Source organism: Odocoileus virginianus, chromosome 26, assembly GCF_023699985.2.
Source record: "Odocoileus virginianus isolate 20LAN1187 ecotype Illinois chromosome 26, Ovbor_1.2, whole genome shotgun sequence".
NCBI lineage: Eukaryota > Metazoa > Chordata > Mammalia > Artiodactyla > Cervidae > Odocoileus > Odocoileus virginianus.
The window spans coordinates 26734840-26746939 of NC_069699.1; the positions used below are offsets into that span (position 1 = coordinate 26734840).

The following is a 12100-nucleotide window of genomic DNA, read 5'->3' on the forward strand; positions in this document are numbered from 1 at the left end:
AATCTGCCCATTCCTGGTGGCAAGGGTTTCAGTCCCACGCATCTCTGTGGCACGCACCACTGCTGAGTGCACACACCTCTCTGGGGCTTTCTTTGCCCAAAAGGGTGCATTCAGCCCGTGCACAGGCCAGGATGCATGTGCAGGGGAGGTGGGCCCCACAGAGAGCAGCCCCCACCAAAACCTCAGGTACCTATAGAGATAACTACTCTTATTCTCTGTATTGGTTTCCCTTCCTTCTGATTCTCTTCCCTATTCCCTACCGTGCTCCCCGGGACCCCCTCCTGCGTGGACGGTTTGCACTCAAATATTTCTTTCAGGGTCTCCTTCCATGGGCAAAAGCTCCCTGACTCATATCACTGCTCTGCCTCAGAGCAGCCGTGGGTGCTCGGGCACGTCACTCTGATCACTGGAATCTCAGCATCCTCCCCAGGAAAAGTGAGATAATATAAGTAAAGCAAATCTCACAAGAGAATCAGGCAGGTTCCAGAATAGTTTGAGTAAATGATTAAGAACAGTACCTGGCATACAGCAGGCATTCAGTAAATGATAATTTAAAAAATACCAATTGATAGCTCCTAAAATTTCTTTGGGGCTTCCCTTCTTTGGTGGCTCAGAGGTTAAAGCATCTGCCTGCAATGCAGGAGACCTGGGTTCGATCCCTGGGTTGGGAAGATCTCCTGGAGAAGGAAATGGCAACCCACTCCAGTATTCTTGCCTGGAGAATCCCATGAATGGAGGAGCCTGGTGGGCTACAGTCCACGGGGTCGCAAAGAGTCTTGAGTCTAAATCTAATCTGAGAGCTCTTTGCTCTAAAACCTTAGACTTCCTCTAGCTGAATCTCCCTGGTTATTTCAGGAAATCTAATTCCTTTATTCATTTAATGTATCTTTGGCAAATATTGACTTAACACCTATTATATTGAAGACTTGGTGCTATGATAGATATAAAGAATAAGATGAGGTCACTATCTCCAAGGAGATAAGACATAATCACACATAGCTGTGGTCTAAGGCAAATTGTGATAAGTGTGCTACTCTATAGGCAGACCTTGTTTTGTTCTGCTTTGCTTTACTGCACTTCACAGATACTGCATTTTTGGGTTTTGTTTTACAAATTGAAGATTTGTAGCAATCCTGTATTGTAAGATGATGATTAGCTTTTTTTGCAATGAAACTTTAAAAAATTAAGGTATGAATGTTTTTAGACATTAATTGTGTACTTAATAAGCTATAGTATAGTGTAAACACAGCTTTTATATGCACTGGGAAACCAAAAAATTCATGTGACTTACTCTGTTGCCATATTTGCTTAATCTCAGTTCTCTGTAACCAAACCTGCAATATCGCTGAGGTCTGCCTCCACATGCCAGAAATGTAGGAAGTGAGTTGAACAGAGGGTGAAGATAATTGTATCTGGTGTGGAGGAGGAAGAGGTACCGGGGGTGGGTTTTGAACATTGGGTGGAATTTCAGCAGAGGAGATGGAAGAGAGAAGTGCATGTGGTCTTATTGAGAGACCCAATAGATAAGTAAAGGGGACAGCAGATTCTCCAAAAAATATTTATATAATAATAATAAATAATAGATTATTGTACCTTGCACATAGTACTTACTACATGCCAGGAGCTACTGGAGATCTACGACATAAGTTAACTTATTGAATCCTTACCTTCAAGTTCAGTTCAACTAGTGCCTCCATTTTATAGATAAGAAAACTGAGGCACAGAGGGGTTGAACATCCTGCCCAAGCTTACTCAGGTACTGTGTGGAAGGCTGATGTAGAAACACAGGCCGTTTGCCTTCAGGGTACCCACTGCAAACTTTCAAAAATGGTACTTTTGCTGAACTTAAGGGGACTAGGTAGCCATGATGTTGACAAGACTCAACAGGAGAAAGAACCTCCCCCACACCCCACCCAGCCCCATAAAAGTGGTCTCCAACCAGAGCAGTGGTTCTGGTAGTTGCAGGTCACCATGACAACACAGTCCCGAGCCCAGCCATCCTCCAGGCTCAGTCTCACTGGTTTCCAACCCCTGCACAGGGCCCCTTTCCCTGTGGGGCCTGCCGGGGAAGTCTCCCTGGCTTGTGGTGGCTGTGGTTTGGCACTCAGGACCCAGATGTAAGAGGAGCTCAGACTGAGACAGGGGCCAGTGTTGGCCTCCAGAACACACGCCCCAGAGTGCCTCAAATAGCTGGTAACATCCCCAGTTTGATCCAAATCAAAACAGGGTTGGATTTTCCTGTTTGGGTTTTTTTTTCCTTCCCTCCAGTGGGGAGAGGAAAGGAATGTGCAGCGGCTGCTAATTGGATAGTTGGAGTGACCGATTTCTTATTTTCTTATTCATGCTGAGCAGAGCTGTAGGGAATCTCTGGGGCCAGGAAGGACTCAGCAGGAGTCTCTGGGTCTCTCTGAGACAGAGTTCACAGTTGGGACTAAAGCTGCCAGCTGACATGTTTTATTTGGCCTGGCCGGTGTTTAAAAATGTTTTAAAATAGATGCTGACATTTTAAAAAGGGGGAGATGATACATAAAATTCTGCATTCCTGGCTTGTGTTGAGACATGGGAAGATCTGGGCCAGGATCCCTGCAAGTCAACAGTTCCAGGGTGGGGGTGGGGGATGGGGGGCTGAGCTGAGACTGTTCGTTTATACAGGTCCCCAGAACCCTCGCCGCCCCAGCTTCACTCACCTGGATTACCTTTTTGGTCCTCATCAGCATTTGCAGTTGTGACCCTAGAAGACAGGAAACCCTCCCTCCTAGGACCTCACCAGTCTCGGAATGGGCCTCGCCTTCTGATGCCCTGAGTCAGCAAACAGACCAATGGCCAAGGTGACCAGTGAGGGGCATTTCCAGAGTCAGTTTAATGGCAGATTAAGGTGCCCATTACGAAGCCATTAGAACACAGCATGATGCATCACTGGGTAAAGAGAGGGTCTGAAAGCTGGAGACAGATTCCTGGAGTGCTCCATCCAATTTAATTCTCCTTTTTTTCAAAACCCTAGGCAGATGAGAGCAGAGGCTGTAAATCACCCTGTATACCATGGCTCATCATAAAGGATATGGAGAGAAATTAGAGAAGGCAGAGAAGGAAAAGCAGTGATGAACAAGGCAGGGGTTGTTACAGAGTGATTGAAGACAGGCAGGTAGTACGTGAGAAGCTGCTGGAAATCCAGCTTGATTTGGGCATCCCAGATGAATGGAAAAACCACCAGCCCAGCCTACTGCTCTGCCTCAGGGCGTGTGACGGGGGGAATGTATGTACAGAGAACTTACTGGGAATGTGCCTTTCAGTGCCAAACATGTGGCATTTGCTTCAGTTGGTATGTCTCTTAATCTTGGCTCTGTCACCTTTTGGCTGTGTGACTTGGGGTATGTTACTTAAACTCTCTGAGTCACATTTTCCTCATCTGTTAAATGAAGTAATCATCGTAAATGCAAAGGATAATGCCAGAAGTCGTAGCAAGCTTTTCACTGGATGATGCTTTCTTTGCTGTAATGTTGTAAAAGCTTTAAATTTAACCATTTCCAAGTGAAAGTAGATTTCACCTAGGTGGCAATTAAAAGGTGATCTCTGAATGTTCTGTTTTGATCCTCCTGAGGAAGGGCCGGAAGACTGCACCTTGCAGGGTCCTCTGAGCATCCACACAGGTTTGCCTTGACACAGGAAGGCAGTGTTCGTGTGGGAGAACTCGGTCCAAGAGGAGGGCAGCCTTAATCTCGCTGAACTTGTCTGCGGTTCCCCAGACTGGCTGTGATCCATCCATGTGGGATGGACACACTAGTCTCTGCCTTTCTCTCCCCTCCTCCCTGCTACCCCTGGCTCAGTGCCCTTGGACCCGGATCCTGGTTGTGCCTCACCCACTGTCTTTGTTTGGGCTTCCCCAGGAGCAGAGCCTCGTGTCAGAACTTGAGCACTGTTGGTTTCTCAAAGGTTGTAGGGGACATGGAGATGCCCATTCAGATCCCCCTTCAAAGAAGGACTGATTGCCTCACTGCCAGAGCCTTCAGGGTCTGCTCCAGCTGCAAAGAGAGCACCACTGGGCTGTCCGAGGTCACGCCTGCCCTTCCCGGGGATGGTGGCATCCTCCTGTGCACCCGCCTCAGAGCCCGAGTGAGACTGGGGGACCATTCAGCTCCACAGGGGACACCCAGGACTTGCTCCGAGCTCCTCCCAGGCAGCCCAGGGCTTTGTTGATTTTGCATCGTATCTTAGCTTCTCCTTCAGTCCAAGCCTGCTTCTGTTGTATTCCTTTTATAGGTGCTGATTCCCTGATAAAACTGCATACCCCAAATTCTGTCTCAGAGACTGCTTTCAGAGAACTCAACCAGTAGCAGAGCTCTGGAGTAAGGGGCCAGAAAAGAGGGAGAGTCAAAGCCAAAGATCCTGCTGGGACCTCTGAGAAGGGTCCCAGATGCCCCTCCTAGGAATGGCCCAGTGGGAGCCTTTGGTCCCACTGCAGCTCCCAGGACTGCTTATGATGGCTCAAACTGCCCTCACTTCTGGGGTTAACTTACACAGTGGCTGAACGGGTTCCCCGCCTTTAGAGATGCTCAGAGAGGAAAGTAGTTGTGCTGAAGGAGGGATGCTGTCAGCGGGAGTCTGAGCTTATGAGGAGTTTTCACTGTGGTTGAACTCGGCACAGGGCTTCCCAGGTGGCCTAGTGGTAAAGAATCCGTCGGCCAGTGCAGGGGATGTAAAAGACGCAGGTTTGATCCCTGGGTTGGGAAGATCCCCTGGAGGAGGAAATGACAACCCACTCTAGTATTCTTGCCTGGAAAATTCCATGGACAGAGAAGCCTGGTGGTCTACAGGCCATGGTGTCGTAAAGAGTCAAATACCGCACAGAACTCAGCAGAGAGCCTGGAGGCATGGTGTAGGACACCCCAAAACACCTGTAGACAATAGGTACTCGGGCCACGCAGAGGCACCAGCAGGAGCTGGGAGGGTGGGAGGAGAGGAAAGTGGGGTTGTTTTAGCTCTGCTTCGTCCTGCCTCCGCACTGGGGCTCAGGCAGTGGCTCCAGCTTCAGGCAGCTCCTCCGGGGTACCAGCTCTACCTGGGATCAAACACTGCCTCCTACCCCTTCAGGCTGAGGCTTGTTAGGCCTCCCGTTGTTGCTTGTCTTAAGGGTGTCCCCACCTCCCTTAGCAGTTCTTTTCACCCTGTCACCCCTCTGATAATGGTCTCCTAGCTGAACAGTCTTCGGCTGAGCGCTCTGCGGGGATCCTGGTTGACACAATGGGCCAGACCAACTCTGATGCTGAAAGCTTTACCTTCCCCATTGGCCCCTCCTCCCTCCCAGCCACTCTGGGTCCCCTACAGCTTGCTTTTGAATGTATTTCTTATATATAAATTCATGTCCTCCTCCTTCACAGCTTTGCCTTTTGATTTGGAGGAAGAGAAAAAAAAAACAACTATTCTGTGAATTTATTAAATGTTTTCCTTTCACAAAACACCAGTTTTATACATCAGAAGCCTTGCCTTTCATGACTTTTGAATTCTCAGAAATGGGCTTCAAGTGCCTGTTTCAGGAGTTGAATTTGGAACATCAGTTCTTTTCCCCTCTCTGCATTCCTGCCACACAGTCCTAATCCTTTCCAGGGTGATGGATCCCTCTGACTGGGCAGAAGGAAGATCATTGAAAGGAAATGTGAAGAAGAAGGGAATAGTACTCCGTTCCAAGAGATTTTTCTCCCAAAAGTTACTTTCAACGGGTGAGAGGGAGTGAGGTTGGCAGCAGACTTTTCAGGGAACAGACAACTACTTCACTTCTCCACTCCCATCTCCTAACACACACATTATCCAGAAATTCTGGAAAACCCGGTAAGTGCATTCATTCAACATATTAAGTGAGCTCCCACTGCATGCCAAGTAGCTGGGTGCTGAAAACAAAAACGTGTGATTCCCACCCCAAGCCATTGAGTTTATAATCTATGTTGAGCATTAGAGATTAATTGGTGAGTCACAAAATGTGACATTGCAATTTTTCCTTGGCATCTGCCATTCATTCTGGCTGGAATGCTTTTCCCTCAACTGTCTACATGACTTGCTCCCTACCTCCTCCAGGTTTTCTGTTTTTGCAATCATCACTATTCATGGAGGACTTCAGTGGCCATCCATACCTCTTTTCTTTTTTTATTTTGTTTCATTTTTTATGGTCCATCTCTCCCAGAACGTGAGCTTTAGGAGAATAAGAATTGTCTTTTTTTGTCTTTTTTGTTCTCTGCAGTATTATCAGAGCTGAAACAGTACATAGTACATAATAGGTACTCAAATAATGTTTATTGAATGAATGAGCCAAACCAAGTACTCATAAGGGGGCTGAGAAAGATTAGACATATGGGGCTAAGAAAGATGAGCCATTTCTCAGGAGAAGTGAGAGTTGGACTGATCTAAGAAAGATCCGAAGGCATTAACTGGGTCTAAAGGGGAAGCAAATAATTCCATGCAGGAAACACTAGCATGTGCAAAGGCCCTGTGGTGAATTAGAGTATGGTGGGTTTAATGAGCTAGAGTTGTTCAGTGAGATTCAAACACAGGGGGTGAGACAAAGATGTGATGAAGTAATAATAAGAGCTGAATAGTTCACAAAGTTCTGAACAATTTACCAAGCTTCACACACTCTAGGAGGAAGGTACTGTACTTATTTCCATTTTATAGGTGAGAAAATCAAGGCCCAGGTACTTGTGGGTACTTGCTCAAATCACAGACCTAATAAACATCAGAATTAGAACTAAGCCTCAGTATTCTGATTGCAGAGTCCATGACCTGAACTTTTGTGGTCTTCAGTCTCTTGTAGGATAGATCAGCACCTGTGGGGATGTGGAGTGATATAGCCCCGCTGGGGACCTGGGAGAATAGACAGATATAGGCTGAGCATCTCCTGGGGTGATTCCCACAGGTCTCCCAGCTCTGTACTTCCCACCCCACTTGGCTCTCTACAGCCGCACCAGCTTGGGTTGGATTGACTGTGAAAAACACTTCCAACATTTCTAGTCTGGATGGGCAAAATCAGTCTAAACTCTCTAAGGTTTGGCCGTGTACCAAGAAGATCCCTTCAGAGATTATTCTGAAGCTAGCATTCTGTTCTCTGGGATGACGGTTATTTTAAAAAACCTTAAGTAGGTCATTGGCGGTGCCATGTGGTGCCTCCAACCTTGGCTGTCCACTAAAATCAACCCCAGGAGGTTTTTAAATGTCTCCATCTCCAGGCCACAAGTTGACCAATTGTGTCAGAATCTCTAGAGGTCAGACCCAGACGTTAGTAATTTTTAAAGCTCCCCAGAGGAGCCCAAGCAGCCATTGAATTTGAGAATCACAGTCCCTCGTTACACAAAGAGTAGACCAGGGACCCACAGCATCAGCCTCCCAGGAGGCTGTTAGAAATGCAGAACCTCAGGCCCCACCCCAAACCTGCTGATTCAGAATCTGCATTTTCATAAGGCTGATTTCCGTCTGCATTAAGATTTGAAAATCACAGCTCTAGAATCACACTAATATTGTGGCCACTAACCATGAGTGCTCATTTGCAGCTAGTGACCCCCATATTGAACAGCACAAATAAAAATCATTGAATCATTGCAGAAAGTTCTGTTGGACTGCACTACGCAAGAATATTCTGGAAAGAGGTGGTAATCAGTCAATCTTTTTCCTTTGGATGCTATAGGCATACCAATAAAGAAACAATGCTTGTCCTTTGAAAGGAACAAAATTGGGATACACTCAACTGGGCACAAGAGGGGACCCAGGTATCCTCCTTTCTTTTCAAAAGCTCATTTTACACTACTTTTTACAAAACACCTACATTGGTACTTGTTTTGGGTAACTGAATGAAATCCAGAGAGGATTTTTGCTTTAACCAGAAAAGACTGAAAGTCAGAATAGAGTTCAGGGTTGGTTTTGAAGTGAGTTGTCTTAGAGGCAGCATGACAGACACCACCCAGCTCTTTCAGGATCCACACTCAGCATCTCAGCATCAGGCCACCATAGCTTTGAACTACATTAATGAGCATCTGTGCTTTATCTTAACTTACCTTGTGCATCCATTATCAAGATGTGTCCTGAGGTAATTGCTTCTTTACTTTACAGTCAGTTCAGCTTAGGAAACCTTCATTCTACTTTCAGATAGTGGGGGAAACCTGTAAATCTAGATGATTTAGTTTCTGTTCATTTTAAATAAAGCAAGAACACAACTTCATCTTCCCAAGCCTTGGGTGAGAGCAGTTTGTGGGGGTGGGGAACATAGGAGTAAGGGAGAGAGGAGAAATGTGAGAAGCAAGATTGGTTTCAAACGTAGAGCAGAATGCGGGGCAGTAAGCCCTGGTCCCCACCCTCCCCTGCTGGTCACCGCCAGGGCAGCAGGAACACACTCGGAAACTAGATGTGACTGATTGTGCCAATATGAAAAGCAGGCATTCTGTCAGCTAACAGATAACCAAGTTACAATGTGACATGGCTGGGGGCTTAGCTTGTTTTTCTTTGAGGAGTTTTTGTTGCAGAAGGAAATTCAGTCTCTTTAGCAAAATCCTTCCTTTGGGGGGGAATGGCCACTGATGTTTCTCCTGGAAGACTGGTGGCTGAAAGCATGATGTATAGTGCAGCTAGTGCTGAGCAGAACCATAATAACAGAGCATCCAGCAGTGGAGAGTGATGAGAATTTTCCTGGGAGAAAGTTGCTCACTAAATGTCAGGTACCATTCTAAGCATATTATGTGTATTAAGTTATTTAATCTGCATAACAACTGCATAGGATGGATAGGTATTATGTACGTCCCCATTTTACCCAAAAGGAAACTGAACACAAGATCTTAGAGTTAGTAGATGGCACAGCCAGGATTTGAACTCTGAGAGCCTGTGCTTTTTGGTACCATACGGATAACCCGAGAGACCCCTAAGGTCTCACCTGATCACAAATACCACCCACAGCCCACCCCTCATTGACCATAGTACCTCTTTACATGTACTGTCTCATTGCATGTTCTTAACAGCTGTTATAGGTGGATACTCTTATTCTTGCCATTTAATAGATTAGGAAATTGGAACAAAAAAAGCAAATAATAATTTGTTCAGAGTGTTTCAGTTAAATAAGTGGTTAAGTCAAAATCCAAATCCAAGAGCCTGAGCTCTACACTAATGTGGGTCACATTTTTTGAGCAAAGACGTTGTGTCTCTCAAAGGTCCTCTATGAAAATGAACCTCATTTGTATAGGACAGGCATGACTCTTTTTATTCAGTCCCAGGCAAGAACACCTAAGTGGGTTGCCATTTCCTTCTCCAATGCATGAAAGTGAAAAGTGAAAGTGAAGTTGCTCAGTTGTGTCCGACTCTTTGCGACCCCATGGACTGAAGCCTACCAGGCTCCTCCATCCATGCAATTTTCCAGACAAGAGGACTGGAGTGGGGTGCCATTGCCTTCTCCGTATCTAGTGACTGGAGCTGCCCAATTAAGTAGATACATGCACACTGATCCCTTTAACTTAGATTTCTCTAAATTCTATCTTCTGGCTGTCTTTGAACAATTCCTGCTCTGTCTATCTGGTCTCACTCACTCCTGGGTGTTAATATCCCCATATTTGGATGAATCTCAAACCCACATCTTCAGCCCAGACTTGGCTTCAAGTCTCCATTGCTTTAGTTCCACCTGCTGCCAGGACCTCAGCACCTGGATTCTCCCTAGTATAGCAAAGGCTGGGGTATTCACCCAGATCCCACTGGGTCGTTTTCACCCCCATTTCTCAGCTGCTGCCTGCACTGTTGTAGCTGAAGGCTCTCACCTGCAACCTCCCCCAGAGACTTGCCCTTGGGCAGCAGGGGCTGCCTCACTGTGGGTTGCCTGCAAGTCCCATAAGCCCCACCTTCACTTGACCTAGACACGGTAAAGAGATTTGAGGGGTAATGGGCAGGGCATTGGTGGTGTCTGTTCCATGAATCTCATGCACATTCCTTAGATTAGCAATCACTACCTTCCTGTGTGCATGCTAAGTTGCTTTAGTTGTGTCCAACTCTTTGCAACTCTATGAACTGCCAGGCTCCTCTGTCCATGGGATTCTCCAGGCAAAAATACTGGTGTGGGTTGCCATGCCCTTTGCCAGGGGATCTTCCTGATCCAGGGGTTGGATCCACATCTCTTACGTCTCCTGCATTGGCAGTGGGTTCTTTGCCACTAGTGCCGCCTGGGAAGCCCCCACTACCTCCCTGTGCTGTTCTTAGTAGCTCAGTCTTGTCCGACTCTTTGTGACCCCATGAACTGCAGTCTGCCAGGCTTGTTTGTCCATGGGGATTCTCAGGCAAGAATACTGGAGTGGATGGCCATTCTCTTCTCCAGGGGATCTTCTGAACCCAGGGATCGGACGCAGGTCTCCTGCATTGCAGGTGGTTTCTTTGCCAACTGAGCCACCAGGGTGTAAAGGCTATAGCCACTGGCTACAAATCTTTGCTCCTGGTCAAGCACAGAGAAACTCCACATTCCTCAATATGGAGGAATATTGCTCTGCCTTTTGGACTTCTTACTTCTGCTCACTGTGGTTCATGTGCCTGGAATGCTACTCATCCTTTGAAGGCCAATGACATTGCCTCTTAGCCTGTGAGGTAGTCCCAAATGATGCTTGCCTTTGCCATGTGGGTGATGGTTATATATGAATGGATCTCTAGTCATCATGGTGGGAAATGAATCTGATTCATCTTAGTTGTCTCTAAGCGTTCTAGGTTGAATCTTGCCCCCACTAACAGCCGTCGAAGTCTTAATCCTCAGTACTGTGACTTTGACCTTATTTGGAAATGGGGTCTTCTCAGATGTAACAAGTTAAGGTGAGGTTTTTAGGGCAGACCCTAATCCAGTGTAACCGGTGTCCTTGTAAGAAGAGGAGTAGAGACACAGAGACAGACTCGCACAGAAGGAAGGTGACATGAAGTCAGAGGGAGAATGCTGCCTGACAACACAGGCAGAGACTGATGATGTGCATGCCACCCAAGTCAGGGTCAGGATCCCTGGCAGTGCCAGAATCTAGGAGGGAAGCATGCGGCAGATCCTCCCCTAGCATGGTCCTGCCAACACCTTGATTTCAGATGTCTAGTCTCTAGAGCTATGAGAGCATACATTTCTGTTATTTTAAGATACCCAGTTTGTGGTGCTTTGTCATGGCAACCCTGGGAAACTACTGCGTTAAGTATGTGACACAGTGCCGTCCTCAGAGAAGGACACCGACAAAGCCCTGAGAAATTAAAGTGGTGGCAGTTGATTTCTCTCACTGCTTGTTTTACAGACTCTAACATTGATGGCAACATACCTTGGCAAAGCTTCTAAACCTCTGGTTTGTCATTCCATACTTAAAAGCCACCCTTTCCTACCAAATACCCTTACCAGTAAATTCCATGTATACTGGATTTGTGAGGGAGAAGAAGGCTTACACTCTAATATATTAGTTATGTTTTGCTGCATACCACGTCACTCCAAAGTACAGGGGCTTCAAACAGTAAGAATAATCACTCCTTATTTGTGGCGTTTCTGTGGAGTGGCTTGGTTTGGAGATTCTGACTCAGCATCTCTCACAAGGTTTCCATCTCGTATCACCCAGGGCTGCAGTCACCCAAAGGCTCAACTGAGGCTGGAGGATCCACTTCTAAGGTGCCTGGAAGACTGGTTCATGGTAAGTGCTCTATAAATAAGTAAATGAGATTTGTAACAAGAAATATATGAATAGGCAGTAAGTTTGGGAAATGAGATTCCTCAGGTCCTTGGATGACTAAACTGGGTATATAGTTTATTATGTAGACAATGGGGAGTTTGAGGCAGAAATCAAAAAGAAGCATATGTTGGAGACTTATGAGATCAGTATGACAACAGAGTATTATATTACCTATATATTATAGGTTGTAGAATTCAGCAGCCTTGAACATCAGAATCACCTGGAGAGCATGGTAAAACACAGGTTACTGCAGCCCACACTCTTTCTCTTTCGGACTCAGTAGGTCTGGGATAGAGTCCAAGAATTTGAATTTCAAAATACATTCCTAGGTGACTCAGAGGCTGCTAGTCCAGGGGCCATACTTCCCGGGAGGGAGGAAGAGAGAGAAGAAAGACTAGCGTGACCTTTGGCTGATG

At 46.4% G+C, this 12100-nt stretch overlaps 1 protein-coding gene across 1 annotated transcript in view; it reads left to right on the forward strand.

The window, feature by feature from the left end:
- The window catches only part of PROK2 (prokineticin 2), a 364017-nt gene that overhangs the window by 79944 nt on the left and 271973 nt on the right, over positions 1 to 12100 (forward strand). The window contains 1 exon segment of the mRNA XM_070455666.1: positions 11574 to 11645. The gene's annotated coding sequence lies outside the window, so the exon portion shown is untranslated.